We start from the raw sequence: 23,122 nt of genomic DNA on the forward strand, positions 1-23,122 counted from the left end.
CTTTCCTTTTCTCCTTTGCTTTTCGCCTCTCTTCTTTTCACAGCTATTTGTAAGTCCTCTCCAGACAGCCATTTTGCTTTTTTGCATTTCTTTTCCATGGGGATGGTATTGATCCCTGTCTCCTGTACAATGTCATGAACCTCAGTCCATAGTTCATCAGGCACTCTATCTATCGGATCTAAGAATTAGAGGCAAACAACAGAATGGGAAAGACTAGAGATCTCTTCAAGAAAATTAGAGATACCAAGGGAACATTTCATGCAAAGATGGGCTTGATAAAGGACAGAAATGGTATGGACCTAACAGAAGCAGAAGATATTAAGAAGAGGTGGCAAGAATACACAGAAGAACTGTACAAAAAAGATCTTCTCGACCCAGATAATCACGATGGTGTGATCACTCACCTAGAGCCAGACACCCTGGAATGTAAAGTCAAGTGGGCCTTAGAAAGCATCACTACGAACAAAGCTAGTGGGGGTGATGGAATTCCAGTTGAGCTCTTTCAAATCCTGAAAGATGATGCTGTAAAAGTGCTGCACTTAATATGCCAGCAAATTTGGAAAACTCAGCAGTGGCTACAGGACTAGAGAAGGTCAGTTTGCATTCCAATTTCAAAGAAAGGCAATGCCAAAGAATGCTCAAACTACTGCACAATTGCACTCATCTCACATGCTAGTAAAGTAATGCTCAAAATTCTCCAAGCCAGGCTTCAGCAATACGTGAACTGAGAACTTCCTGATGTTCAAGCTGGTTTTAAAAGAGGCAGAGGAACCAGAGATCAAATTGTCAACATCCGCTGGATCATGGAAAAAGCAAGAGAGTTCCAGAAAAACATCTATTTCTGCTTTATTGACTATGCCAAAGTCTTTGACTGCATGGATCACAATAAACTGTGGAAAATTCTTCAAGAGATGGGAATACCAGACCGCCTGACCTGCCTCTTGAGAAATCTGTATGCAGGTCAGAAAGCAACAGTTAGAACTCGACAGGGAACAACAGACTGGTTCCAAATAGGAAAAGGATACATCAAGGCTGTATATTGTCACCCTGCTTATTTAACTTCTATGCAGAGTACATCATGAAAAATGCTGGGCTGGAAGAAACACAAGCTGGAATCAAGATTGCTGGGAGAAATATCAATAACCTCAGATATGCAGATGACACCACCCTTGTGGCAGAAAGTGAAGAGGAACTAACAAGCCTCTTGATGAAAGTGAAAGAGGAGAGCGAAAAAGTTGGCCTAAAGCTCAACATTCAGAAAACGAAGATCATGGCATCTGGTCCCATCACTTCATGGGAAATAGATGGGGAAACAGTGGAAACAGTGTCAGACTTTATTTTTGGGGCTCCAAAATCACTGCAGATGGTGACTGCAGCCATGAAATTAAAAGACGCTTACTCCTTGGAAGGAAAGCTATGACCAACCTAGATAGTATATTCAAAAGCAGTGACATTACTTTGTCGACTAAGGTCCGTCTAGTCAAGGCTATGGATTTTCCTGTGGTCATGTATGGGTGTGAGAGTTGGACTGTGAAGAAGGCTGAGCGCCGAAGAATTGATGCGTTTGAACTGTCGTGTTGGAGAAGACTCTTGAGAGTCCCTTGGACTGCAAGGGGATCCAACCAGTCCATTCTGAAGGAGATCAGCCCTGGGATTTCTTTGGAAGGAATGATGCTAAAGCTGAAGCTCCAGTACTTCGGCCACCTCATGCAAAGAGTTGACTCACTGGAGAAGACTCTGATGCTGGGAGGGATTGGGGGCAGGAGGAGAAGGGGACGACCGAGGATGAGATGGCTGGATGGCATCACCGACTTGATGGATATGAGTCTGGGTGAAATCTGGGAGATGGTGATGGACAGGGAGGCCTGGCGAGCTGTGATTCATGGGGTCACAAAGAGTCGGACACGACTGAGCGACTGAACTGAACTGAGTGTGAAGGAGTAGTGTATGTCCCATTTAAAACTTTTGAACGGACAACTCTGACCAGGCTGTCTGTAGCCTCTGGGTCAGAGCTCCGCTGAAGCTGTAATTCAGGCAGAGTTACGGTCAATAGAGCACTTCTCTGGCTTCTCAGACGGGAAAGAATCTGCCTGCAAAGCAGGAGACCCAAGTTTGATCCCTGGGTGGAGAAGATCTCCTGGAGAAGGGAATAGCTTACCCATGCCACTATTCTTGCCTGGAAACTTCTATGGACAGGGGAACCTTGTGGGCAATATAGTCAATGGGGTTGCAAAGAGTTGTACATGACTGAACGACTAAAAACCACACACACACACACACACACACACACACACACACACACACAGAGTAGAGCATATTGGTTAGAATGACATGCTGTGGTATCAGAGATGTAGGTTTCAACTTGGCCCCTCCTCTTAACAATTGTGTACTTTTCCTAAGGTACTTACCCTCTCTGAACCTCAGTTTTCTTATCTTTACAATGGGAGAATATAATATGTATCTTATTGGGTCATTAGGGGAGTATTTAAAGACATAATGCCTCTGAAGCCAACCAATGTTCAATAAATAGCTATTGTTAATGCACTGTAAAGAGAACTCTGGAAAGAGTGTCACAATCATTTAAGCTTTAGCGAAGCATCCACGTATTTATAAAGTGCTTCAAATATGCCACATATGCTCCAAGCCAACTTACCGTTAGTGTAAGGTCATTGCAGAGCTTTGGGCTTTAACTAAACTTATAGCACTGCTGGGGAATCTAATTTAATTGAGATGTATTCTAATTTGGGTTACATTTTTTTCCTAATTCAATTCCTCATGCCTTGTGTTTTCACGTTGTTAGTGTATAAATTATTAATCGAGTCACTTTGTTTGATTATATTCTTTCCGGCATTGCTCATCAGTGCTAATATGCTTAAATGTTGGTCTCGGTGGTTGCTGAAAGCAAGTTATATGGGAGGGACACACCCTCGCCGACCCAAATTGAATCCAAGTGCTGCTTTGTTCAGGTGGCTCCGTAACACGGGGCTCTGCACCTCGTGTCTGGCCACTTCTGCCTGCTGGTTTCAGTGCCGCCATCTCTCCGTCTCTCCGGAGGGTCTAACGCCGGGGAGGAGTCTGGGATGCCCCCGGAGGCTGTCGGCTTTCCCGTGCTGCACGCCTCTTGCTCTGCTCGTCAGGACCAGTGCAAGGCAGCGTGGTCTGTGGACTTGGGCCAACCTGCAGATGCTCACAGGTACACGGCAGAAACTGAGAGTAAGGTTTCAGAAGTTCTGGTAGCAATTCGACGGAGTTATTTCATGTTTGTTCCGTAAAACCAGAAAAAGGGTTTGCATTTTTGTATTCTTCGCTTTTTCATTTCAGTTTCCCAGTAATTTATTATTGTGTTTGACGAAAGCATCAGCCCGTGACAAGCTGGAAAAAGGAAACACAGTACCTGGTCCTTCCTCGCAGATGAGGAGGCAGTGATCAAAATGAGAAGGCATGCCTGGCAAAAGACTACCCCAGTGTGTAACTGAAAGTAATCAGCAAAGAGGAAGGCACAGCCATCTAGCTCCACACGTTTCGTAAACACAATTTGAGCTAAGGTTACCAACTGCCTGGAAGCATCTGGGTACAGATGAGGAGTATTCGTCTCTATGAAATTTCCTGCAGCTTGTGACTCTGCCTAAGGCTTGGAGCAGGGTGGGGGTTGGTTTTCTGTCCAGGAACTTTGTCCTAGTGAATATAGTAAACCGACCTTGTAATAACTTCCACAATTGTCTCTTGATGGCCCTTTTGTTTCCATCTTGGCCCACGATTTCTCCTCCACACTGCTGTCAAGAGAGCAGTCTTAGCAAAATGCAGCTTTATCTTGTTACCCTGATGCATAAAATCCATCAGGGACTTTCCATCATCCACAGGGTGAGCTTCAGATTCTTTAGCCTCCTGGCCCAGGTCCTCTATGATGTGGTCCTTGTTTATCTCTCTAGCCCCTGCATTTTAGGAAGCTTTTCCCTCCTGTCCACCTCCTTATCTCTCCTTCTTTGAAGGGCCATCTCAAATGTCACCTTATCTGTGAGGCTTTTTATAAACAGTCCCCTCACTCACTCCCTGTAGAATTGACCCCTTTCCCTTGTATGCTGTCTACTGCAGTTTCTAGAACTTCATCTGACTTCTTGAGTGAGGATTTGGAAATCAAATTAACGAAAACCGGAAGATCTCGCTGTTTACTTCTTAAATCGAGAGTTGGGAGCTGGGTGCTTCTTTTTGGTGCGGTTTGTAGGGGAGGCACAGCGGACACTGATCTCCACGAAGCTCTGGAGGACACTGCAGGTGTGTCCGGGGCGGTTCCCCAGCACGGACCGCCCCGTGGTTCTGGGGGAGAGCAGGGGAGGATGGCCCACTCTGGCCTCAGCTGTGCCCTGGCCTGGGGCACTGTTTAAGGAAGGCACTGTTACCCAGTTGGGTAATCAGGTTACGATTGAGCTCACCAAACTAGCCGTTTAGCTGTTTGCCGAATGACATTCTAACACACCCAGTGGGTGTAGACTAGTGTTTACTTTTATAACACACTCTGATGCCCTAACTTTCGTGCGCTCTCCTTTCAGGTTCAGAAGCTGTGCGCGGGGTTCCCTGCGGTTCAGTTCAACGCAATGTCGTGTGTGTAAAGAGGGAAAGGCCTATCGGGGCTCTTGTTCCAGGGTAGTTGATTAGGCATTTGGTTAGACACTGTCTGATATATGGCAACAGTCCCCACACAGTCAGTATTTGCGTCTGTGTGTCTTAAAAAATTCTCAGCCTTTTATTTTATATTGGAATACGGCTGATTAACAATGTTGTTAGTGTCAGCTGTGCAACAAAGTGATTCAGTTATGCGTATGCATGTATCTATTCTTTTCAGGCTTCTGTGTGGCTCAGATGGTAAAGCGTCTGCCTACAATGTGTGAGACCCAGGTTCAATCCCTGGGTCGGGAGGGTCTCCTGGAGAAGGCAATGGCAGCCCACTCCAGTACTCTTGCCTGGAAAATCCCATGGACCGGAGGAGCCTGGTAGGCTATAGTCTATGGGGTCGCCAAGAGTCAGACATGACGGAGTGACTTCGCTTTCACTTCACTTTCATTCTTTTTAAAATTCTTTTCCTAAATAGGTTTTTGTGTAATATTGAACAGACTTCCCTATGCCATACAGTAGGTCCTAATTGGTTATCCGTTTTAAACATAGCAATGTGCACATGTCAACCTCAAACTCCCTAACTATCCCCACCCACCCTGCTTTTCCCCTGGTAACCATAAGGTCTCTCAGTCTGTGAGTCTTGTTTCTGCTTTGTAAGCAAGTTTATTTGTATCACTTGTTTCTTAGGTGTCATATGACATTTTTCTCTTCGTCTGACTCGCTTCACTCAACACCACAATCTCTAGGTCCACCCCTGTTGCTGCAAGAGGCATTAGTTCATTCTTTTTCATGACTGAGTAACACTCCCCTGGGTCTGCGCCACATACTCACCCATTTGTCAGTCGACGGACACGTAGGTTGCTTCCATGTTGTGGCTGTTATAGACAGGACTGCAGCGGACACTGGGCTGCGTGCATCCTTTTGGACCGTCTGGGTTTAAATATCTGGATATATAAAACCTTTGTATATTAAACCTTTGCTTATTCAAAATCCAATCAATTATTTATTAGTAACTTGACTACCATTTATTAATAACTTGCTCACCATTGATGCCAGAATATATTGTGTGTTCAAGCTGAAAGTTGAATTAACTTTATATACCACGCCAATTGCAGAGTTTTTCAGTTGGATATTAGACGGACATTAGCAACTGTCTGGTCCAATCTCTTGATTTTTTTTTCAATGAAGATTCTGAGTGCCATAAAGGTGAAGTGGGTTGTCTGAAAGAATCATATCTATATATTGGCTGAGCTATACCTGGAACCCTTATGATAAATATTTGGGTTAAATTATCTGGTAAAAATATATTTCCTGAATAAGTACCAGGATATATGTCTTAACCAAGGTAATCCTCTGATGTGTAAATTTCTTACTGAGAAAAGTCGTTCAGAAGTGTCATATTTGTAACACATTAAACAGAGAACCTTCACTGAGAAGGTTGAGTCTGACCTGGACTGTCCAGTTTGCCTTTCCCATGGAATAAACAGTGCAGAAGCAAGATGCCTGTGATCTCAGGGTTGGTGTTTTGTCTTTGTTGTGATTTCCTGGTTCTGTTCAGCTGCCTCTTACCACCAGCTCTTCTCTGCTGGCAACCTAGACTGACATAGACCGACTTAAGCTGCCAAGTCCAGTGGGTGTTTGAGTGTTTGCCTTTGCCTAGAGGTTGGAGAGTTTGGAAAGAGAAAACAAAAGGGTGAAACCTGAACATTTAACAGGAAGGGCAAATGTCCACCTCCGTTTATGTGCCCCCTTCCCACTGAGTGGAGTCCCTACCAGAAAGGGGCCATTTGCTTATGAAATACGTGTCTTAGTCCCAGCTCCCCAACCCCCAGGCCTTGCTTTGCATCTCGTTTGTGGCCACCGCACTAGTCTTCACCAGTGGAATGTGAGCAGGAGTGATACATTATTTTCAAGCCAGCATTTTCCTTTCTGCTAGCTGAGTGCCCTAGACCATTGGTCCCCAACCTCTTTGGCACCAGGGACCAGTTTCATGAAAGACGGTTTTTCCACAGACCGGCGGCGTGGGGGAAGGACTCGGGGTGATTAAGGCGCGTCCGCTTACTGCACACTCTGTCTCTGTCACTGTGACACTAGCTCTACTTCAGATTATCCGGCATGAGGGCCTACAGGTTGGGGACCCCTGCCCTAGGGGAAGCCAGTGATTAAAGGACCCAGGTCCCTAAAGCACCACCTGGAGAAGATTGGCCTGTTAATTAGGAAAAAACTCAGGCTTCTACATGAAATAAACAAAAACAAGAATCCTTCAAATGTGTTTGAGTCTTTACATATTTTGAGTTACATCAGCCAACGCTCCTCTCAATAACAGAGCCTCTAGTTCTTAAGAATCTTGTTTCCACTTTGAAGCTAGACATTCACCTAAAAATTAGTTACCTGTATTTTTACAAAATGTTTAATTTAATTGAGCACTCCAAGTGTTCAGAGAGGTCTCAATTTTCCCCGGGGGATTAATAAAGCAAAACGGATTGAGACAGTTGATGAAGCATCTAATAAGCGAATTACTTACTTGTCTAAATTTTGCTGATATCATGCTGATCACTTCTAAATAAGTTCACTTTTAATTTTGATATTCTTTTATGGATGTGAAGAATGTTGTTCTTTGAATATAGACTGTAATTTTTATGTTATGATCATTTCATGGTTGTATTTATTTATACTTCACTTCTTTCCTAAGAGTTTGCAATGATGTAAAAAGAGACAGAAACAAGGTTAATAAAATAGAAAAACAAGCTATAGAAAAACGGAGAGGAAAGTGTGCTAACTTCCAGTGTCCAAGTGGTTGCTGTGATTGAGTTTGGACCTTACGTCCAAAAGCTTCTTGTCAGGTGGGATAAGAGGGAAGCCTGATAATTTACAAATCAGTCATCAGAAAGGAGGAAGTGGGTTCATCTCTCAGAGGAGGCAAAGCTTTCTCTGGGACCCAAGGCTCAAAGAAACAGTCCTTAGTGTTTTCTCGCAGTGGAGTCAGACCTACCAGGAAAAAAATCACAATGGACTTTTTAACTCTCCTTAATTTTGTGAAATGAATTCTTAATGATGCTACTGAAAAGGGCAGAGACTGTTCAGTTCAGTTCAGTTCAGTTGAGTCGCTCAGTCGTGTCCAACTCTTTGTGACCCCATGGACCACAGCACGCCAGGCCTCCCTGTCCTTCAACCTCTTCCAGAGTTTGCTCAAACTCATGACCACGAAGTCGTGATGCCATCCACCCATCTCATCCTCTGTCATCCCCTTCTCCTCCTGCCCTCAATCTTTCACAGCATCAGGGTCTTTTCCAATGAGTCAGTTCTTTGCATCAGGGGGCCAAAGTATTGGATTTAATAGCTTCAGTATGGGGCTTCTCTGGTGGCTCAGAGGTTAAAGCATCTGCCTCCAATGGGGGAGACCCAGGTTCGATCCCTGGGTCAGGAAGATCCCCTGGAGAAGGAAATGGCAACCCACTCCAGTATTCTTGCCTGGAGAATCCCATGGACTGAGGAGCCTGGTGGGCTGCAGTCCACGGGGTCACAAAGAGTCGGACATGACTGAGTGACTTTACTTACTTACTTATCAGTCCTTCTAATGAATATTCAGGGTTGATTTTCTTTAGGATGGACTGGTTGGATCTCCTTGCAGTCCAAGGGACTCTCAAGAGTCTTCTCCAACATCACAGTTCAAAAAGCATAATTTCTTCGGCACTCAGCTTTCTTTATAGTCCAACTCTCACATCCACACATGACTACTGGAGAAACTATAGATTTGACTAGATGGACCTTTGTTGGCAAAGTAATGTCTCTGTTTTTTAATATGCTGTCTAGGTTGATCATAACTTTTCTTCCAAGGAGCAAGCGTCTTTTAATTTCGTGGTTGCAGTAACCATCTGCAGTGATTTTGGAGCCCCCCCCAAAATAAAGTCTGACACTGTCTCCACTGTTTCCCCATTGATTTGCTATGAAGTGATGGGACCAGATGCCATGTTCTTAGCTTTTTGAATGTTGAGTTTTAACCCAGCTTTTTCACTCTCCTCTTTCACTTTCATCAAGAGGCTTTTTAGCTCCTCTTCACTTTCTGCCATAAGTGGTGTCATCTGCGTATCTGAGGTTATTGATATTTCTCCTGGCAATCTTGATTCCAGCTTGTGCTTCATCCAGCCTGGCATTTCACATGATGTATTCTGCATATAAGTTAAATAAGCAGAGTGACAATATACAGCCTTAACATACTCCTTTCCCAGTTTGGATCCAGTCTGTTGTTCCATGTCCAGTTCTAACTGTTGCTTCTTGACCTGCATGCAGGTTTCTCAGGAGGCAGGTAAGGTGGTCTGATATTTCTGTCTCTTGAAGAATTTTCCACAGTTTGTTGTGATCCACATAGTCAAAAGCTGTAGTGTAGTCAGTGAAGCAGAAGGTGATGTTTTTCTGGAATTTACTTGCTTTTTCAATGATCCAACGGATATTGGCAATTTGATCTCTGGTTCCTTTGCCTTTTCTAAATCCAGATTGAACACCTCAGAGTTCTTGGTTCACATACTATTGAAGCTTAGCTTACAGAATTTTAAACATCACTTTGCTAGCATATGAAATGAGTGCAGTTGTACAATAGTTTGAACATTCTTTGGCATTGCCCTTCTTTTAGATTGGAATGAAAACTGACCTTTTCCTGTCCTGCGGCCACTGCTGAGTTTTCCAAATTTGCTGGCATATTGAGTGCAGCACTTTAACAGAATCATCTTTCAGGATTTGAAAGAGCTCAGCTGAAATTCCATCGCCTCCACCGCTAGCTTTGCAGTGATGCTTCATGAGGTGGCTTCGACTTTGCACCTCGAGATGTCCAGCTCTAGGCCTGTGATCACACTGTTGCGGTTATCCGGGTCATTAAGACCTTTTTCATATAGTTCTTCTGCATTTTCTTGCCACCTCTTCTCAATATCTTCTGTTTCTGTTAGGTCCATACTCTTTCTGTCCTTTATTGTGCCCATCTTTGCATGAGGGAATGGTCTTAATTCCTGTTTCCTGTACAATGTCATGAACCTCCGTCCGTAGTTCATCAGGCACTCTGTCTATCAGATATAGTCCCTTAAATCTATTTCTCACTTCCACTGTATATTCATAAGGGATTTGATTTAGGTCATACCTGAATGGTCTAGTGGTCTTCTCCACTTTCAAGGCTATGGTTTTTCTTGTGGCCATGTATGGATGTGAGAGTTGGATTACAAAGAAAGCTGAGCGCAGAAGAATTGATGCTTTTGAACTGTGTGTTGGAGAAGACTCTTGAGAGTCCCTTGGACTGCAAGGAGATCCAACCAGTCCATCCTAAAGGAGATCAGTCCTGGGTGTTCATTGGAAGGACTGATACTGAAGCTGAAACTCCGATACTTTGGCCACCCGATGTGAAGAGCTGACTCATTTGAAAAGACCCTGATGCTGGGAAAGAGCGGAGGAGGAGAAGGGGACGACAGAGGATGAGATGGTTGGATGGCATCACCAACTCAATGGACATGGGTTTCGGTGGAGTCCGGGAGTTGGTGATGGACAGGGAGGCCTGGCACGCTGTGGTCCATGGGGTCGCAAAGAGTCAGACACGACTGAGCGACTGGACTGAACTTGCATGATGTTCATCGCTAGTCTCTAGTCTTTCCCATTCTATTGTTTAGCTCTATTTTTTTGCATCGATCACATAGGAAGGTTTTCTTATCTCACCTAGATGTTCTTTGGAACTCTTAATGCAGATGGTTTATATCTTTCCTTATCTTCTTTGCCTTTCACGTCTCTTCTTTTCTCAGCTATTTGTAAGGCCTCCTCAGACAGCCATTTTACTGTTTTGCGTTTATTTTTCTCGGGGATGGACTTGATCACTGCCTCCCGTACAATGTCAAGAACCTCTGTCCAATGTTAAGAACCTCTGTCCATAGTTCCTCAGGCATGTTGTCTATCAGGTCTAGTCCCTTAAATCATTTTCTCACTTCCACTGTATAATCACAAGGGATTTGATTTAGGTCATACCTGAATGTTCTAGTGGTTTTGCCTACTTTCTTAAGTCTGAATTTGGCAATAAGGAGTTCATGATCTGAGCCACAGTCAGCTCCTGGTCTTGTTTTTGCTGACTGTGTAGAGCTTCTCCATCTTTGGCTGCAAAGAATATAATCAAACTGATTTTGGTGTTGACCATCTGGTGATGTCCATGTGTAGAGTCTTCTCTTGTGTTGTTGAGAGAGGGTGTTTGCTATGCCCAGTGCATTTTCTTGGCAAAACTCTATTAGTCTTTGCCCTGCTTCATTCCACATTCCAAGGCCAAATTTGCCTGTTACTCCAGGTGTTTCTTGACTTCCTACTTTTACATTCCAGTCCCCTATAATGAAAAGGACATCTTTTTTGGGTGTTAGTTCTAGAAGGTCTTGTAAGTCTTCATAGAGCTGTTCAACTTCAGCTTCCTCAGCGTTACTGGTCGGGGCATAGACTTGGATTCCTGTGATAGTGAATGGTGTGCCTTGGAAATGGACAGAGACCATTGTGTCATTTTGGAGATTGCATCCAAGTACTGCGTTTCAGACTCTTTTCTTGACTACAATGGCTACTCCATTTCTTCTAAGGGATTCCTACCCACAGTAGTAGATATAATGGTCATCTGAATTAAGTTCACCCATTCCCATCCATTTTAGTTCACTGATTCCTAAAATGTCAGGGTTCACTCTCCCCATCACCTGTTTGACCACTTCCAAGTACCCTGATTCATGGACCTAACATTCCAGGTTCCTATGCAATATTGCTCTTTACAGCATTGGACTTTACTTCGATCACCAGTCACATCCGCAACTGGGTGTTGTTTTCGCTTTGGCTCCGTCTCTTCATTCTTTCTGGAGTTATTTCTCCACTGATCTCCAGTAGCATATTGGGCACCTACCAACAGGGGAAGTTCATCTTTCAATGTCCTACCTTTCTGCCTTTTCATTCTGTTCATGGGGTCCTCAAGGCAAGAATGCTGAAGTGGCTTGCCATTCCCTTCTCCAGTGGACCACATTCTGTCAGACCTCTCCACCATGACCTGCCCGTCTTGGGTGATCCTACACATCATGGCTCATAGTTTTTAGTTAGACCCAGCTGTGGTCCATGTGATCAGTTTGGTTAGATTTCTGTGACTGTGGTTTTCATTCTGTCTGCCCTCTGATGGATGAGGATAAGAGGCTTGTGGAAGCTCTGATGGGAGGAATTTCGGTGGGGAAAACTGGGTGTTGCTCTGGTGGGCAAGGCCATGCTCAGGAAATCTTTAATCCACTTCCTGCTGATCAGTTGTGCTGTGTTCCCTCCCTGATGGTAAGGGTAGTGGTGTAATGGCAACCTCGTTGAAAAGGACTTAGCATAGCCGTGGCCCCCAGCACTGTTATGGTCAGTGCCCATGACGAATGGCAGGCCACTGTTGACCCACATCTCTGCTGGAGACTCCTGGATGCTCACAGGCAAGTCTGGCTCAGTGTGTTGTAGCCACTACCAAATTGCTGGTTTGATTCTAAAAGTATTTTGAACAAGTTATGCCATTCAGGTATAACCTAAATCAAATTCCTTATGGTTATACAGAGGAAGTGAGAAATAGATTTAAGGGCCTAGATCTGATAGATAGAATGCCTGATGAACTATGGATAGAGGTTTGTGACATTGTACAGGAGACAGGGATCAAGACCATCCCCATGGAAAAGAAATGCAAAAAAGCAAAATGGCTGTCTAGGGAGGCCTTATAAATAGCTGTGAAAAGAAGAGAAGTGAAAAGCAAAGGAGAAAAGGAAAGATATAAGCATCTGAATACAGAGTTCCAAAGAATAGAAAGGAGAGATAAGAAAGCCTTCCTCAGTGATCAGTGCAAGGAAACAGAGGAAAACCCCAGGGAAAGACTAGAGATCTCTTCAAGAAAATTAGAGATACCAAGGGAACATTTCATGCAAAGATGGGCTTGATAGAGGACAGAAATGGTATGGACCTAACAGAAGCAGAAGATATTAAGAAGAGGTGGCAAGAATACACAGAGGAACTATACAAAAAAGATCTTCATGACCCGGATAATCATGATGGTGTGATCACTCACCTAGAGCCAGACACCCTGGAATGTGAAGTCAAGTGGGCCTTAGAAAGGATCACTACGAACAAAGCTAGTGGAGGTGATGGAATTCCAGTTGAGCTCTTTCAAATCCTGAAAGATGATGCTGTGAAAGTGCTGCACTCAATATGCCAGCAAATTTGGAAAACTCAGCAGTGGCCACAGGACTAGAAAAGGTCAGTTTGCATTCCAATTCCAAAGAAAGGCAATGCCAAAGAATGCTCAAACTACTGCACAATTGCACTCATCTCACATGCTAGTAAAGTAATGCTCAAAATTCTCCAAGCCAGGCTTCAGCAATACATGAACTGTGAAATTCCAGATGTTCAAGCTGGTTTTAGAAAAGGCAGAGGAACCAGAGATCAAATTGCCAACATCTGCTGGATCATGGAAAAAGTAAGAGAGTTCCAGAAAAACATCTGTTTTTGCTTTATTGACTATGCCAAAGCCTTTGACTGTGTGGATCACAATAAACTGTGGAAAATTCTGAAAGAGAAGGGAATACCAGACCACCTGACCTGCCTCTTGAGAAACCTATATGCAGGTCGGGAAGCAACAGTTAGAACTGGACATGGAACAACAGACTGGTTCCAAATAGGAAAAGGAGTATGTCAGGCCCGTATATTGTCACCCTGCCTATTTAACTTCTATGCAGAGTACGTCATGAGAAACGCTGGGCTGGAAGAAGCACAAGATGGAATCAAGATTGCCGGGATAATTGTCAATAACCTCAAATATGCAGATGACACCACCCTTATGGCAGAAAGTGAAGAGGAGCTAAAAAGCCTCTTGATGAAAGTGAAAGAGGAGAATGAAAAAGTTGGCTTAAAGCTCAACATTCAGGAAATGAAGATCATGGCATCCGGTCCCATCACTTCATGGGAAATCGATGGGGAAACAGTGGAAACAGTGTCAGACTTTATTTCGGGGGGGCTCAAAACTCACTGCAGATGGTGACTGCAGCCATGAAATTAAAAGGTCTTACTCTCTGGAAGGAAAATTATGACCAACCTAGATAGCATATTAAAAAGCAGACACATTACTTTGCCAACAAAGGTCCGTCTAGTCAAGGCTATGGTTTTTCCTGTGGTCATGTATGGATGTGAGAGTTGGACTGCGAAGAAAGCTGAGCACCAAAGAATTGATGCTTTTGAACTGTGGTGTTGGAGAAGACTCTTGAGAGTCCCTTGGACTGCAAGGAGATCCAACCAGTCCATTCTAAAGGAGATCAGTCCTGGGATTTCTTTGGAAGGAATGATGCTAAAGCTGAAACTCCAATACTTTGGCCACCTCAAGCAAAGAGTTGACTCATTGGGAAAGACTCTGATGCTGGGAGGGATTGGGGGCAGGAGGAGAAGGGGATGACAGAGGATGAGATGGTTGGATGGCATCACCGACTCGATGGATGTGAGTGTGAGTGAACTCCGGGAATTGGTGATGGACAGGGAGCCCTGGCGTGTTGCGATTCATGTGGTCGCAAAGAGTTGGACATGACTGAGCGACTGAACTGAACTGATGCCATTAGTCAAAGGGAACTGGTATTTGAAGGTGATTGTTTTATCTTCTGGTAGGAGGTTTGGTTTCCTCAATGTATGAACTGTGGATTTCTCAAAAATGGAGGGTTCTTAGGTTTTGATTTCTAAAGAAGTTCCCCTGCACTGTAGCACAAGCCACGGTAACTAGAGGTTTTAAGTTACAGGTTTTTCTCCACTTGGATTTCGTGTGCCCACAGAAAATGGGCAGCTGCAGACTGTCTTGTTTTTTAGATGAGAAGACAGCCCAGACTAGGCGCACAGCCAGTGAATACAGAGGGTGTTTCTCCTCCATGACAGTTGTCTCCCTTAACTTCCTGCTCAATACTCTTCAGTGTAATACAATAAGCTTTTATTAAGCATCAGTGATGCAAAGGACCAGACAACCCCCTAAATATTTCCGAGTTCCTTCGAATTTTTGTTTATTCCTGTGTTATATTAAACCCTGGTTGTTTCCATAAAATGCAGATAGACAATACAAAACAAAATCAAAGTGAAAATATTGAAGTAAAATGACTAAAATATTAATCTCTGAGAGACTGATGTTATGTTTCAGATGGATGACGCAGTATATTATCCTTCCTTCCCTCTGATCTCAAAGCACTTAGCATGGCCTCAAAGCTCATTAAACTGGGTGCTGAATCAGACCGTGTGTGTTAGAACTTTATTCTTATTATTTATTTAATGCCATCAGGGGAGTTGGTTCTCAGTGGGAACTGATAGCTCTGAAAGGATGAAGCCTTTTCTTCAGTTTTCTAAAAGGACAAGTACCAATCAGCCAATAGTTCTCTTCCCAAAGTAATCAGTGATGAGGGAGGGAAATACTAGGAAGTCACTCATACAAATTTTCCCAAATGAATAAACTAATCTCACAATTTCAGAATGTCTTTGTAAGTTTATATTGGCTTGATCTGGTATGTGCTGCCTTACAGGAACAAAAGAGCTTGGAAGATTTTATTAGTTAAGGAAGAAAAGAAGATGAAGTTCACTTATTCTTTCTTACCAATAAAATTTAGAATTGTTTTTTTCTTTTTTTTTTTTTTTTAGCTGTTCTACGTGGTTTTCAGGATCTTGGTTCCCTGACTAGGAATGGAAGCCAGGTCAAGGCAGCGAAAGTCCTATCCAGTAAGCCAACAGGAAACTCCAGAATGTCTTCACCTTTAAAGTTAGCCCAATTTATTGCAAATTCTTCCTTGCTTTAAAATAGGAATGTTCTTTTTTTTAAAAAATGTGAGAAATACTTTATGTTGGCCATTGCCTTTTGAAATATGTCTTATTATTCGTATGCAATTTTTATAGGCATTTTTGATCTTTTAAAATATTTAGGGGAATATGCGTTTCTCTTTGTTCATCAAAAAGTGGTTGCTTGTTTTCTGGATTTTGTTTTTTTTAATAGAAAGTTGGTCAGAATTTGGCTAAGTTAACTAAAAACACATCCATTAGAACTTAAGAGTAACAGATGGATAGCCTCTTTGGCCCTGGCTACTTTTCAATATGCGTGGTTAACTATCAGAGACTTGTTATGAAGTCTAAGAAGTTTTCGCTGCAAAATCCAGCTTTCAATTGTCTCTACAATGGCAGAGGCTAGTGACGTAGACGCAGTTTCGAAATGCGGTAAACCACTGTGATAGAAGCTTTCGAGGCGTGGAAGGCAGGCTCATACTCATGTATGCTTTGGATCCCTTGCTCTTCATGCGAATCCTTTGGGAAATGCTGCCTGAAGTTCAAGGTTAAAAGCAGAAACACTGGTGATTCAGTAAAGTACATAGAGATCCTGGGCTGGGCTGAGGATTTCAGACTCATTTGTGTATTAGGCCAGTTGCAAAGACTGCGCTAAAGGGGAGGGATTAATGACTGTTAATTGGTGCTAACAGGTTCCATCCTCTTCTACCACTGATTCACTTAGTGAGGGAGAAAGGAAAAGGACCAAGGGCTCACTGAGGAAATAACTGTGGATTTATGATTTGGGCTTATTTCACATAGCGCATTTTTTAATCCATTTTATTATATTCTTTTTATATCCATATAGTTTAAACAGGAGTAAACATACAAAAATAAAAATCACCCAGAATTTGTCATTTAACAATAACACTATTAACATTTTGCTCATTTAACGCTGTTAATATATGCTTTGTGCACATACCATTGAAAATGCTTTCTTTCAAAAATTGTACTGTGTTATATATGCCATTTAAAATATATTATTCATTTAACCTCATAAATTTTCCCCATGCCAGTAAATATATACTACTAAAACATTAATGGCATTGTCTTCCCTCAGTCACCACTGTACCATCATTTATTTAACAAAACCTTTGGTTTTTGGACATTTAAGCTGCATCAGTTTTTTTTTTTTTTTCACTATAATAAAAAATGCTGTGATGAGCATCTGTACATATACCCAGTTTTGTCCAATTAGCTCTTAAGATGAATTGCTAGAAACAGAGTTGTTATGTGAAAGGTAAACAACTCTAAATTTAAAGTTTCTGGTGCATAGTGAAAACTTCCTTGCAGAATACGTATCCATTTTTATACTTGTGGACATATGAAACACTCTTCTCCTCCAAACTTGAAAATACCATTGTTCCTCCAATCTTCGCTGACTTGAAAGAAATACAGATTTCCTTTTTAATTGCCGTTCTTAGATTACTGAAGATCAAATAAGCTGAAATTTTCTTCACATGTTTTTGGCATTTTCTGTTTTTTTAATTGCCTATTTATGTTAAATGAATCTAGTTTTCTTTTTCTTAGTGATTTTAAACCATCCTTTGATACTAAGGAAAGAAACTCTTCATCTGTCATATCTCTCGCAAATATTTTTTTTCTAAATTTTCCATTTTACTTTTAACTTTGGCTAATGATTTTTGAAATGTAGGTTTAAAAACTGTCGTTATACCTTTCATTTGTATAATTTCTCAGATTTTATTTCATATAAGACTATATTTGACTTGCAGTGCTGTGTTAGTTTCAGATGTACAGCATATAATTTGCCCATTTGTTGTTGATCAGTCACTAAGTGACTCTTGGTGACCCCATTGGTAAAGAATCCGACTGCCAGTGCAGGAAACACGAGAGACCCAGGTTCGATTCTTGGGTTGGGAAGATCCCCTAGAGTAGGAAATGACAACCACTCAATCCTCTTGCTTGGGAAAGCCTATAACAGAGGAGCCTGGCAGGCCACAGTCCATGGGGTCATAAAGAGCTGGACACGACAAGCTTCTGAACACACAGCACACACGGACTGCAGCACGCCAGGCTCCTTTGTTGTCCACGATCTCCCCAAGTTTGCTCAGGTTCAAGTCCACTGGGTCAGTGATGCTATCTAACCATCTCATCCTCTGCCACTCCCTTTTCCTTCGGCCTTCAGTCTTTCCCAGCATCAGGGTTTTTCCCAATAAGTCAGCTCTTCACATCAGGTGGCCAAAGTATTGGAGTTTCAGCTTCAGCATCAGTCCTCCCAGTGAATATTCAGGGTTGATTTCCTTTAGGGTGGACTGGTTTGATCTCCTTGCAGCCCAAGGGACTCTCAAGAGTCTTCTCCAGCCCTGCAGTCCAGAAGCATCAGTTCTTCAGCACTCAGCCTTCTTTACTTTCCTACTCTCACACCCATATATGACTGCTGGAAAAGCCATAGCTTTGACTATACTAACCTTTGCCAGCAAAGTGATGTCTCTGCTTTGTAATGTGCTGTCTAGGTTGGTCATAGTTTTCCTTCCAAGGAGCAAGCGTCTTTTAATTTCATGGCTGCAGTCATCATCCATGGTGATTTTGGAGCCCAAGAAAATAAAATCTGTCACCGCTTCCACTTTTTCCCCATCTATTTGCCATGAAGTAATGGGACCAGAGGCCACGATCCTAGGTTTTTCAATGTTGAGTTTCAAGACAGCTTTTCCACTCTCCTCTTTCACTGTCCTCAGGAGGCTCTTTAGTTCCTCTTCACTTTCTGCCATTAGAGTGGCATCATCTGCATATCTGAGGTTGGTATGTCTCCCAGCAGTCTTGATTCCAGCTTGTGATTCATCCAGCCGGGCATTTTACATGATGTACTCTGCATATAAGTTAAATAAGCAGGTGACAATATACAGCTTGTGGTAATCCTTTGAACCAGTCCATTGTTCCATGTAAGATTCTAACTGTTGCTTCTTGACCGGCTTACACGTTTCTCAGAGACATGTAAGGTGGTCTGGTATTCTCTTTAAGAATTTCCCGTAGTTTGTTGTGATCCACACAGTCAAAAGCTTTAGTGTAGTCAATGAACCTGAAGTAGATGTTTTTCGGGAACTCCCTTGCTTTCTCCATGATCCAGTGAGTGTTGGCAATTTGATCTCTGCTTTCTCTGCCTTTTTGTACCCAGCTTGAACATCTGAAAGTTCCCGGTTGATGTGCTGCTAAAGCCTAGATTTTAGGATTTTGAACATAACCTGTTGGCATGTGAAATGAGTGCAATTGTATAGTACTTTGAACATTCTTTGGAAATGCTTTTCTTTGAGATTGGAATGAAAACTGCCCTTTTCCAGTCCTGTGGCCACTGTTGAGTTTTCCAAATTTGCTGACGTACCGAGTGTAGCACTTCAACAGCATCATATTTCAGGATTTTAAATAGCTCAGCTGGAATTCTATCACCTCCACTCGCTTTGTTAGTATTGATTCTTCCTAAGGCCCACTTGATTTGTTTAATCCACAGATATATGTCTATCCATTCTTTTTGAGTCTTTTCTCATATAGGTTATTGCAGAATATTGAGTATTTGTACCTTTCAGGTTTTTAAGTAATTTATTTTTTGGCGTCTACTTTGAGTGTCATGCTTGAAAGCTCTTACCCATCCTAGCATTGAGAAACACTTCCTTTTGACAACATTGAACACTTTCCATTGAAAAACATTTAATGGTTTTAAGGTCTATATTTAACCTTTAAATTATTACGACCTATTTCACATAGACACTGACATGAAAAGTAATATGAGAGGCAACATACGTGGTCAATCAGCTTCTGAGCCTGATTGCATGGATGTGTAGAACAAGCCTACACATTCTTTGACATTCTTCCTTTCTAAAGGCGTGGGTCTAATTTCATTCCCCTGGAGTACAGGATGAACTTGAGGGCCCATTTCTAATGGGTTGATGTTGTATCAATGACGGAGTATGTCTTCTGACATCAGATTGTAAATGACATTGAGGCTTCTCTCTCTCTCTACCTTTCTCATGTATTTTGCTTGGGGGGAAGTGAGCTGTCTTGTCATGGATGCACGCCGTCAACTCCATGAAGATGTCCGCATGATGGGGAGCTGAGGCCCTCGATCAGCAACCAGCGGGGAAAGCAATGAAGGCCTCAAGTCAGCAGGTACAAGGATAGAAACGGAAGTGATCCTCCAGCCCCATGGAGCCTTTGGATGACGCCAGCCCCAGGGGACCTGTTGGTACAACATCATGAGAGTCCCTGAGGAGGATTGATCTAGACTGCTCCTGGATTTCTGGCTCCCAGAATCTGTATGAAATAAGAGATGTTAGTTGTTGAAGACTGCTACGTTTGGGAGTAATTTGTTATGTAGCAGGGCTTCCCTGGTGCTTCAGAGGTTAAAGCATCTGCCTCCAATGCGGGAGACCCGGGTTCGATCCCTGGGTTGGGAAGATCCCCTGGAGAAGGAAATGGCAACCCACTCCAGTATTCTTGCCTGGAGAATCCCATGGACTGAGGAGCCTGGTGGGCTGCAGTCCACGGGGTCGCAAAGAGTTGGACATGACTGAGTGACTTTACTTATTACTTACTTGCTTGTTATGCAGCAACAGATGACATACAATAGGCACGAATCATCATGGCATGAGATTTTTGTGCCTTAATTCCTTATTTTAAAATGGAGTCATAATAGAACTTTCTTTGTAAGATAAATCTGAGGTTTAAGGACATTAGTACTTATAACAGTGTAGTACCCATAACAGTGCCTGGTGTGTAATAAGCTAAATGTTTTGCTGTTATGGAGTAAATACCCATATATGCCACCCAGCTTAAGAATAAAATGTAACTGATAGAACTGAGCATCCATTTTTGTTCCTCCTCAAAAGAATATATGTAACTATTCAAATACCTGGAACTACTCTTGGTCATACAGTGGCACAAAGATGCAGTATAATTATTTTCCCCAGTGGGTAACCAGCACAATTTGATTAAATCATACTTCCTTTTCCCATTGATTTCAAGATGAGTATTTTCTTTAAACTGACGTATAATTGCGTTACTATGTTGTGTTACTTTCTGCTGTATAACAACTTAAATCGGCTGTATCCCCTCCCTCCCTGCCCCATCTCACCCCCTGCGTCATCAGAGAGCACTGAGCTGGGCTCCTGTGTTGTACAGCGAGTCCTCACTAGCGTCTGTTTCACACACGGTGGTGTATATATATCAGTGTCGCTCTCCTAATTTGTTCCACCCGCCTGTCTTCCCCCATGTTCCACATGTCCATTCTCTCTGTGTAAAGATCACTATTTTAATGTACTAAATGCTCACAGACACTGCTGTTTGTTTGGAGGTTTCTGTTTTGCACCATTGAATCATCTACTCTGCCGTCAGTGACATGCTGTTTTAGTTGTTACGGCTTCGTGGCATGTTCTAATGCTGATATACAAGTTCCCCTGGGTTCCTGGGCAGGCAATCTCCAAGATGGATTGCTGTGATCTCTGCTTCCTAGTATTCATGCCCTTGGTTATTCTCCTTCACTTGAGTGTGGAATCTATGGGCTCCCTGGTGAATAAAATGTGATAGAGGTAATGGCACTTCACTTCTGCTTACACGAAGATTGTGGCTTCCGTCTTGGATATTTTCTTGTTTACTCGCTTGCTCTGAGAGAAGCCAGCTGCCTCATTATGAGCTGCCCTATGGAGATGGCCCATGGCAAGGACCTGAGTGAGGTCTCCAGACAATGACAAGTGAGGAACTGAGGTGTTCAGTCCAGTCCAGTGTCAGTTCAGTTCATTTCAGTTGCTCAGTCATGTCTGACTCTTTGTGACCCTGTGGACCGCAGCACACCAGGCCTCCCTGTCCATCACCAACTCCCAGAGCTTGCTCAAACTCATGTCCATTGAGTCAGTGATGCCATCCAACCATCTCAGACTCTGTCATCCCCTTCTCCTCCTGCCCTCAATCTTTCAGCACCAGGGTCTTTTCTCCTCCTGCCCTCAATCTTTCAGCACCAGGGTCTTTTCAAGTGAGTTAGTTCTTTGCATCAAGTGGCCAAAGTGTTGGAATTTCAGCTTCAGCATTAGTCCTTCCAATGAATATTTAGGACTGATCTCCTTTAGAATGGACTGGTTGGATCTCCTTGCAGTCCAAGGGACTCTCAAGAGTCTTCTCCAACACCACAGTTCAAAAGCATCAATTTTTCGGTGCTCAGCTTTCTTCACAGTCCAACTCTCACATCCATACAGGACCACTGGAAAAAGCATAGCCTTGACTAGACGGATCTTTGTTGGCAAAGTAATATTTCTGCTTTTTAATATGCTGTCTAGGTTGGTCATAGCTTAGGAGGAACAAAATCCTACCGACAACCACATATGTAAGCGGGAAGAGGGTCCTAACTGAGTGGAGCCATTAGAGGAAATGACAGTCCCAGCTGAGACCTTGGTCGCAACTTTGAGAGAGAACTTGAACCAGAGGCATCTAGCTAGACTGCTTTGGATTGCTGATTCACAGGAGCTAAAATAGAGCATTTGTTGTTTTAAGCTGCTAAACTTTGGGCTAATTTTTTTATACAGCAATAGACAGCTAACACAATTATTCTCTTCATTTTTTCCCCTTCTTTCTCATTTATCCTTTCACAAGAACATCACTATGCTTAATCCAAAAATTTTAGAGGCGTTTGATTGGAACTGTAATATTTCTAAATCATTTGGGGAATCAAGTGATACCTCATGTAATGAGTTTCTTGATAGAAACATATACCATTAAAATTACATAAGACTTCCTTTACATTACTCAAAAATTTAGAGTTTTCTTGATACACATTTCTTTTCTAAATTTAAAAATTTTACCTATTTGTTTATTTGGCTGTGGCAGGTCTTAGTTTCGGCATGTGGAATCTAGTTCCCCAGCCAGGGACTGAACACAGGCCCGCTGCATTGGGAGTCTTAGCCACTCAACCACCAGGGAAATCCCTATACGTGTTTCTTCTTAACTTCATTATTGTTGTTGTTCAGTTGCTAAGTCATGTCCAACTCTTTGTGACTACATAGACTGCAGCACGCCAAGCTTCCCTATCTTTCACTGTCTCCTGGAATCTGCTCCAACTCATGTCCATTAAGTTGGTGATGCTATTCAGCCACCTCATCCTCTGTCAGCCCCTTCTCCTACTGACCTCAATCTTTCCCAGCATCAGAGTCTTTTCCAATGAGTCATTTCTTAGCATCAGGTGGCCAAAGTATTAGAGCTTCAGCTTCAGCATCAGTCCTTCCAATGAATATTCAGGGTTGATTTCCTTTAGGATGGAATGGCTTGATATGCTTCCTGTCCAGGGACTCTCAAGAGTCTTCTCCAACACCACAGTTCAAAAGCATCGGTTCTTTGGCATTCAGCCTTCTTTATGGCCCAACTCTCACATCTGTACATGACTGGAAAAACCATAGCTTCGACTAGACAGATCTTCATTGACAAAGTGATATCTCTACTTTTTATTATGCTGTCTAGGTTGGTCATAGCTTTTCTTCCAAGGAGCAAGCAATTTTTAATTCACCGTGCATAGTGAGTTTGGAGCCCAAGAAAATAAAATCTGCTACAGTTTCCATTGTTCCCTATCTATTTGCTGTGAAGAGATGCATACCATGATCTTAGTTTTTTTGAATGTTCAGTTTTAAGCCAGCTTTTTCACTCTCCTCTTTCATCCTCATCAGGAGGCTCTTTATTTCTTCTTCAC

The sequence above is a fragment of the Budorcas taxicolor genome, chromosome 1 (genome assembly GCF_023091745.1).
Source record: "Budorcas taxicolor isolate Tak-1 chromosome 1, Takin1.1, whole genome shotgun sequence".
Taxonomy (NCBI): Eukaryota; Metazoa; Chordata; class Mammalia; order Artiodactyla; family Bovidae; genus Budorcas; species Budorcas taxicolor.